Source organism: Haliotis cracherodii, unplaced genomic scaffold (genome assembly GCF_022045235.1).
Source record: "Haliotis cracherodii isolate W230 unplaced genomic scaffold, xgHalCrac1.p SCAF_6, whole genome shotgun sequence".
NCBI lineage: Eukaryota > Metazoa > Mollusca > Gastropoda > Lepetellida > Haliotidae > Haliotis > Haliotis cracherodii.
Genome location: NW_027266319.1, coordinates 29,246,309 through 29,256,382, shown reverse-complemented (window position 1 = coordinate 29,256,382; position 10,074 = coordinate 29,246,309).

The window sequence follows — 10,074 nt, the reverse complement described above, 5'->3', positions numbered from 1 at the left end:
TTTCTACCAATTTTTGATTTTTACTATTACCCAATAAACATGTCACATGTTGGATTTAGATGATTCCGATTAATTATCACATTAGTTTAATGACCCCTCGTCTGTTATAAAATAGAAGAGCTAGTTATGATATACAATGCAACAAAATAATAAATAACATTGTATGACGTCTTGATAATTTCATTTATAATCAAATCATAGGTTTCTCGGCGGGATAAAGCCATCGGATAAAACCTATATCCGTTGGGGTAATATGCGGATTTGGATATTAATTTTGTATTTGTGATTGTAGTGTAAACATATTATCAGTTGTAGAATAGCCAGTACGAAATCCAGCTTGACACTCAGGGTTTTTGTTAAACAAATCTAAAAAGAATTAAGTCTATTATTTAAAACACACGTGAATATTTTACTGCAGATGTCCATTAAAGAAATTCCTCCATTGAAATCATTTGTATTGCCTTTCTTATGAAGTGGGAAAATTATACTTTTAGACCAATGCAATAGAAAATCACCAGATTCAAAAAGAACATGTAAGTATGGTAGTTACAAATCATCTCCACATGTTTCCACATTTCAGGAGGAATTCCATCAGGTCCAGCGGATTTACCACACTTTAAAGAGGACAGTGCTTTAACTTTTTTTTCTCTTGATATCTCTCTATTGCGAGTATTATTAGTATCACGTCACTATAAACAGGTACAGTAAACTACGGTTATAACGAACTCAAAGGGACCACTTATTTTAGTTCTTTATAACCGTAGTTCATTATAAGCATATATACAGCATATATACAACAAATGGTCGGTGTCCCGGTAGAAACTCTCCCCCGTACAAATTCTCCCCACGGAGATTTTATACCGGCACAGATTCTCCCCCGGAGAATTTGTTCTGAAATAAAATCTCCCCAGGGCGGATATATTTCGCACCCCCCTCAGTATAAAGTCTCCCCCCGATTATTCGGTATATATATGTCTTTAAGTACTATATTCTTTAAATAGTTATCTTTATGTAAAGAGGGTTACTTTAAAAAATAGGTTATGAAATATGGTCATAATGAATTGATATTTCAGCATATTTTATTTGGTAATTCCATCCTAAAATAATTATAAGACATAATCATACCAAACAAAGGATGAGAGACAAGAGTCTCTACAGAGTTTATTGTTTCTAATACAGTTGTTGTTGTCTGTATACATTTTTTAATATACCAGTTTGAGTCTACATGTGAACACAATCGATGGTTGAAATGTTAGTCTAAGAACAAAACATGAACTAATTCTCAAGAACTCTGATGTATAAAGTTATCTTCATCTTTGATTGACTTATGTATTTTCAATCTTTATTCAGCACTGAAGAGGCCACAGGCCGATAGTTCGACGCATTAAGTTTATGAATAATCAGCATTTATTTTGACTCCAAAACTGTCATAAAGTATTCATAAAGTATCAGGGGTAATTTCAACTTGCAAAATGATTGCCTTCCCCCCTTATATAGCGAGGATTGGGCTGTTTTCCCACCCGATTGACTGATATTACAACATTCACATGGTTTAGAATGGTACAATGAAGAGTAAAGCATGCAAATTACACTAATGCGCGATGTTTCATAAGAAAATATCATATCTCCTTTGAAACATAAAACCAATATTTATGAGTCTACATATAGATATTAGACTTTATCACCGTCTCCAATTCCATAATTTTAGATATAAACTTTAGGACAGTTCAGTTCAAAATTCTTCAACCTTTAATACATCACAGGATTTGTAGCTAGACGACGGGAATCTACAATCTTGACTGTGTGTTTTCTTTGATGAGAATGTTTCTCACCGACCTTAGCGTGTAGGGGTGTAATGTCCTGGGCAGGAAATGACTGTGTTTTGACTACTCGTCTTTCATTAATTAACGTGTTGGGTATCCCTAATTAACCTTTACTAATTCATGTTAAACCAACACAGGATGTTTTAGGGCTGACACGACACGTGTTAATAACTGTCCTAGAACTTCTAAAGTTACTAAACATTCTTTATATCTAACGACTAGTAATATATCTACCTATATACCACTTTATTGTCTCGTATTGCGGTATTTAAAGAAAACACAGAGCTGAAAGTGAAGCCTGTTACGATGTAAATTGTAATAAAAAGGTAAATTGTAATACTTGCAGCAAATTGTAATAATTTTGACGTAAATTGTAATAATATTTGACGTAAATTGTAATAAAGACTTTCCACATTTACACATCAATATATATGTGTAAGTTTGTTACGTTATAATTATTCCATTGTGTATATTACTACCTAATTTACCGATTGAAATATGATTCCATTAGGTTAAATATGAACTATTATGATGAAAATCGTCAATAGGATATATTACGAATACACAATGCCAAATATATATTCGATACCCGGCATGGGTACAATGTGTGAAGCCCATTTCTGGTGTCCCCCGTCGTGATATTGCTGGAATATTGCTAAAAGCGGCGTAAAACAATACTCACTCACTCACTCACTCTTTTGTCTATAATAAGACAAGTCCATTTTCATGATAGGGGTTAATTACCTGATTAACATGTGCAACCAGGTATGACATTGTTGTTTTAAGGTGTGTCACAACTTGGCTGTCTTACTAATGGGAGGAGACCCTACATTCTGCATCACCCCAAGACTCAGTCGATTTTTTTTGTTTCTAGATAATGTACCCATACGCAAGTCGGCCTTCCGAGCACTCTGACGCGTCATTACAAACTAAGGGTATTTAAACTGGTCCACAGAAAGGTTCAACGGATTATTCCTAAAGAATTGAATAAAGGTGTTGTGGTCTCCATCTGTACTGAACAATTGGGATAACAGCTTCTCCAGTTACCGCCTTTTGTACATAGTTACAGTTAGCCCTGATTAAACAAGAAAAAGGATCAGATTCAGAGCGCGTGTGAGCATTAAAAGTATCAACGAATTCAATAAATGTTTTGAACACTTTATATAGTCCACCGTACTTGCACCGTTAGAGGTAAACCAGGTAAAGCTACCACTTGGGTCATCTGTGAAACGACAATTTGATAATGTATTCCATATGTGCAACACAGGCTAATAATTTCTTTTCCCAAATCGTTAACGTCTTTATCTCTTGAAAACCTGGGTATATGAAAGGAATCTTTTATATATTGCATATTATTCAGATTCTGAATGTAAACATCACTATCATCATCATGGTAAAGTATATAATCCGCTAATGATCCTGTTAAGGTATTAAAACCGCCTGCTAGTATAATGTCAACATCACAGAACAGCCTCTGTAGTGTAAGAAGATATGACTCGGTGTGGTCAATACCCTGAGTGAGTGAGTGAGTGAGTATGGTTTTACGCCGCTTTTAGCAATATTCCAGCAATATCACGGCGGGGAACACCAGAAATGGGCTTCACATATTGTACCCATGTCGGGAATCGAACCCGGGTCTTCTGCGTGACGAGCGAACGCTTTAACCACTAGGCTACCCGACCGCCCCAATACCCTGAACATCGCGCTCGTCAGATTCAAGAAAATAATAATGAGTGAGTGAGTTGGATTTCACGTCGCCGCTTTTAACAGTATTCCAGTTATTTGCGGCGTGTCATCTTAATGTGGGAGGAAAGCCCGAAGTGATGCAGGTCTCAGCCGTTTACCACTTCGGTGAAACCCACGAGCACGGATATGGTGCTGACAAACCTAGAAACATAACCGGGGCGAACCGGGATTCGAACCCACAATTATAGGTTTCTGACGTGCCCAAGGGACGCAACTCTGCACAGCTAATCGTGGCGCCTTAGACGACTGGGCCACCCGTGCCCCCTGAAGATATTAAAGGGAGGACATAAACAAATCCAAGCAAAATGTCTCTTTCAAATCCGAAAAACTTAGCATCTAAGAGAACATAAATGATATCACTGAAGGTGAAGGAAATATATATGTGCAAAATTGCACATGCGATTTCTATTAATTCGGTTATTTCTAACCCAAGGGGTAATAGTTAGATGTTATCACGCGAGTGTGTTTGGGGATGGTAAATATCCTGTATTAGGAATAAACATTGTATTTAGCGAGCCTTGGCGAGCTAGATATATGGTAGTTTATTCCTTATACAGGATATTTACCATCCCCAAACAATCAAGCGTGATAACTTCTTTATCATATAATGTCATTCTTCAGTTCTGTGCTTTGAAAATATCTTCCCATCTTTCACAATCATTACTTATACTTTGCAAGTTTTCCTGGAATGTGCGCATTAATATATATTACGCCTGAAGGTAGGTGACGTGTCGGTTGGACACTGACACCAGTCAATATAGTTTCAATTGAAACCCGTTTCTAATACAATAGGGTCACTACACATGGACAAAACAACAATTGCCTACACAAATTGTTTCTATTTGCCTTTCGAAGCAATCTATCGGTCTGTCCGCTATAGTAACTGCCCTATATCAAAAGGAAGCTACTCTAACCCTAGTCTACGAGACGTCACGTTTTATTCGTAGACTTTCATAAAGCCTTTGATTCTATCAATAGGGTATGTGTTAGCTCAACAAGATATTAAAGGTAAAATGCGAGATATCTTGGTTCTCGATATACATGTATTGTAAGACAACAACAGCTGCTAAAATATCAAATGTTAGCATTTCCGTAATATTTTGATTGTTTAAGCGGTGTTCGTCAAGGTTGTATTCCAAGTCCACTTCTATTTAGTATGTTTATAAACCAATTCGAAGATGACTCTCAGCAGCATGGTAGGAGAGGTATTTTGTTGTATCAGGCTTTTTAGACTTGCTTTTATTCTTATATGCAGATGATTTGTGTCTGTTTTGTGACAGTCTCTTTGGTTTGCAAAAGAATACATACATATATATATATATTGTGGAAATTGTGTTCAAGGTGGGGGGTTGAAAGTTAATTTCAATAAAACTAAAATCATTGTGTTCCTTAACGGTGCTTAACTCAAGAAGACTGAAAAATGGATGTATTATGATATTGCACCGAAAACCTACTACAGCTATCTTGGTATCAAATTTTCAAATAGACTTTCATGGTCAAGATCAGTGCAAACACTTATTCACAAAACTAGTAAAACACTTTTTCCTATAAAACAGTTTCAGTCGAAAATAAAAAAAATCTCTGTTGTATTCATCCGAGGTACGAGGTTGGTACGGTGGCCCATAAGGGACATGGCGTCTGTTTTTCCATATTTTAATATTTCACTTACTTTTATCGTTACCTTTTGCAAATTAACACGTTTTGTCTTACAAATATGTGATAAATCATGTGTAAAGAAGATATTGAATCGCTGAAAAGTGAAACGAAAATGTCAAAAACTATAATGAAAATGTCAAAAAACAAAAACGAAAATGTCAAAAACTAAAATGAAAATACAGAAAACTATTTCCACCGCGGTGATAATATTTCTACCGCGGTGATAATATTTCTACCGCGGTGTTAATATTTCTACCGCGGTGATAATGTTTCTACCGCGGTGAAAACTATTTCTACCGCGGTGATAATATTTCTACCGCGGTGATAATATTTACACCGTGGTGAAAACTATTTACACCGCGGTGGAAATAGTTTTCTGTTTTTTTCATTTTAGTTTTTGACATTTTCGCTTTTGTTTTTGACATTTTCGATTTGGTTTTTGACATTTCCATTTTAGTTTTTGACATTTTCGCTTCACATTTCTGCGACTCAATAGCTACTTGAAAGTACATTTTCCATGTTTTCAGATGTTTTTATACATGATTTATCACATATTTGTATGACAAATCGTGTTAATTTGCAAAAGGTTACGATAACAGTACGTGAAATATCAAAATATGGATAAACAGACTCCATGTCCCTTATGGGCCACCGTAGGTTGGCATAAATGGGAGGCATTAGAATAGTTTCATGTGAAATTTTATGTTCTAGGTGTTGGCAAATCTTCTACTACTGCACCTGTTTTATGTGAGTGTGGTCAATGTAATATATATACATGTATTGTGATTCATTCACAAGATGCATTAAATATTGGTGTAAACTTGTATCTATGCCGGATACTAGATATCCAAAACAATCTTATGACATGTTGAGAAGATAGGACCAACACAGAGTTGCAAGGGACTCAACTATTAAGAAATAACTTTATTTATATGGTTTTAATTATGTGTGGAATAATCAAAGTGTCGGATTTATTTCTTTTAGAATTTCAACAAAGTGTTAAAGACTGTTGTGTTCAATCTCTTTTTTTTCAAATTAAATGGGCATTCAAATTTAGATTTTTACTCCACTATAAAGTCAACTTTCGCAATTGAACCACATTTGCTTCATATACACCAAAAACCAAAGACGAAATTAACATTATTGAGAATTGGAGAGATACAAATTATGAAAAATATAGGATGGCGGGAGGGTGTAGCTAGAAACCTTAGATTTGTCCTTTTTTGTTAAAATAATATAGAAGATGAGTTACATTTTTTAAAAGTATGTCAAATTTATGACATTTTGAGACACACCGATTTTCGCAATGCTTACTTAAAATATGAATATTCTCTCAGAACTTTACACAAACTTCTAACATTAAGACCTTGTCGTTGTGTGCCAAATACATTAAAGATACCCAATCTTTACGTTCTTCATTATCATAATTCTCATATGTACTACAATTACACTCTGTTCCGCTTGTTTTTGTACAAAACTTTGTATGTAATATATGTATCTCTTCTGTACTTTGCCCTGTGACCTTCATACTGAAATAAACTTATATATTATATATAAGAAAGTGTAAGAATTCAGGTTTTACTGATACAAGCATTCTGGCACTCGTTTCGTAAATACCAGCTGTATGACATACATAACCGTATAATACAATGTAACGTTATCAAGTAGCAGGTGTATCAGTCAGTGGATTATACAGTAAGATCAGTTGGTTGATATGAATATACAATGCCTATTAGAAAGTGGTGAAATGTATGTTGTTGTTTTTTGTTTGCTGTTTAACGCAGGATTCAGCAATATTCCAGCTATATGACGGCGGTTTGTAAATGATCGAATCTTGGCCAGGAAATCCTGTTATTGACATCATGAGCATCGATCCACGCAATTGGGATACAACGACATGCATCAACCAAGTTAGCGAGCCTGACCACCCGATCCCGTTAGTCGCCTCTTACGACAAGCATTGTGGCCAGTACGGCAAGCATGGGGTTGCCGAAGACCTATTCTACCCCGGATCTTCACGGGTCTGTGAAATGTAACATATGTTATACCCACTTACCCACCGAGGTTTCCACGAAAAAAGGTACTAGAAGTTGTACTTCACAAAGAAACTGCAATCCTAAATATAACTTATGTTACACTTGGATGTTGTTTTAACAATAGTTAAGGGAACACCCTAATCTATTCAGGAATGATGTTCTGAAAAATCTTCTTTGGAATTCAATCTTCATAGTAAAGTCAATATCTGCCCCATGTCACGTGGTTGCTGAGTGTGGCGTAAAACAACAAACCAACCAACCAACCATCCCATGCCCTGTGATCATCATACAAGCACCACATCTTCTGAGCATACTGGATATGGAACACCGGATTGTCTCCCCTGGTACACTGGATATGCAAGCTCCTTCCCTGCGCGTGACACCTTCGTTACACTCTCGGTAACATCGCTGCCACCAGTGTGGGCGCGGCCATTACAAGAATCTTGAAATCCGCCCTCCAACCCCATATGTAGTAACGTTTATACTTTTGTTTATATCTTTGGGAATGCCATCATATTTCAATTTGAAAAGGTTTATGACTGATAATGTTTTCCAGATGAATTTACTTTGTTGTTTTGATAATCAGATTGGTTCGAGATTGCAGACTAACGGAAAATCAACCAACTTCTCCCTTACATTCTTACTACATCAATAATACGATAGTTTTAATGAAACAGAAATTCAAATTGACAAACGAAGAAAGCAATTTAGCAGCGATAAGTGTATTCGGCGTCACTTGTTTGTAAACATAACCGTCATTCGGTTGCGAGTTCAACTCCAAACATGGTTATGGCCACCTTATTCACAGTGGGGAGTTTTGACTGGTGGCAGCGATAGTATAGAGAGGTCCGGGAACGTACTATCGCTGTGAGGAGCTTGACTGGATATGGAACACCGGATTGTCACTTGTTTTGTAAACATAACGGTCATTCGGTTGCGAGTTCAACTCCAAGCATGGTTGTGGCCACCTATTCACAGTGGGGAGTTTTGACTGGTGGCAGCGATAGTATAGAGAGCTCCGGGAACGTACTATCGCCGTGAGGAGCTTGACTGGATATGGAACACCGGATTGTCTCCCCTGGTACACTGGATATCAAGCTCCTTCCCAGCGCGTGACACCTTCGTTACACTCTCGGTAACATCGCTGCCACCAGTGTGGGCGCGGCCATTTCAAGAATCTTGAAATTTGCCCTCCAACCCCATATGTAGTAACGTTTATACTTTTGTTTATGTCTTTGGGAATGCCATCATATTTCAATTTGAAAAGGTTTACGACTGACCATGTTTGCCGGATGAATTTACTTTGTTGTTTTGATAATCAGATTGGTTCGAGATTGCAGACTAACGGAAAATCAACCAACTTCTCCCTTACATTCTTACTATATCAATAACACGATAGTTTTAATGAAACAGAAATTCAAATTGACAAAAGAAGAAAGTAATTTAGCAGCGATAAGTGTATTCGGCGTCACGACAGTCGTCACTTGTTTGTAAACATAACGGTCATTCGGTTACGAGTTCAACTCCAAGCATGGTTGTGGCCACCTATTCACAGTGGGGAGTTTTGACTGGTGGCAGCGATAGTATAGAGAGCTCCGGGAACGTACTATCGCTGTGAGGAGCTTGACTGGATATGCAAGCTCCTCACAGCGATAGTACGTTCTCGGAGCTCTCTATACTATCGCTGCCACCAGTCAAAACTCCCCACTGTGAATAGGTGGCCACAACCATGCTTGGAGTTGAACTCGCAACCGAATGACCGTTATGTTTACAAACAAGTGACGACTGTCGTGACGCCGAATACACTTATCGCTGCTTAATTACTTTCTTCATTTGTCAATTTGAATTTCTATTTCATTAAAACTATCATGTTATTGATATAGTAAGAATGTAAGGGAGAAGTTGGTTGATTTTCCGTTAATCTGCAATCTCGAACCAATCTGATTATCAAAACAACAAAGTAAATTCATCTGGAAAACATGGTCAGTCGTAAACCTTTTCAAATTGAAATATGATGGCATTCCCAAAGACATAAACAAAAGTATAAACGTTACTACATATGGGGTTGGAGGGCAAATTTCAAGATTCTTGAAATGGCCGCGCCCACACTGGTGGCAGCGATGTTACCGAGAGTGTAACGAAGGTGTCACGCGCTGGGAAGGAGCTTGACTGGATATGGAACACCGGATTGTCTCCCCTGGTACACTGGATATGCAAGCTCCTTCCCAGCGCGTGACACCTTCGTTACACTCCCGGTAACATCGCTGCCACCAGTGTGGGCGCGGCCATTTCAAGAATCTTGAAATTTGCCCTCCAACCTCATATGTAGTAACGTTTATACTTTTGTTTATGTCTTTGGGAATGCCATCATATTTCAATTTGAAAAGGTTTACGACTGACCATGTTTTCCAGATGAATTTACTTTGTTGTTTTGATAATCAGATTGGTTCGAGATTGCAGATTAACGGAAAATCAACCAACTTCTCCCTTACATTCTTACTATATCAATAACATGATAGTTTTAATGAAACAGAAATTCTAATTGACAAACGAAGAAAGTAATTTAGCAGAGATAAGTGTATTCGGCGTCACGACAGTCGTCACTTGTTTGGTAAACATAACGGTCATTCGGTTGCGAGTTCAACTCCAAGCATGGTTGTGGCCACCTATTCACAGTGGGGAGTCTTGACTGGTGGCAGCGATAGTATAGAGAGCTCCGGGAACGTAATATCGCTGTGAGGAGCATGCCTTCGCCGTTCTGCTTTTTAGGTCTGCCCAAGGTGTTACTCATTCTGGAAACGTCTGGCTCGGCT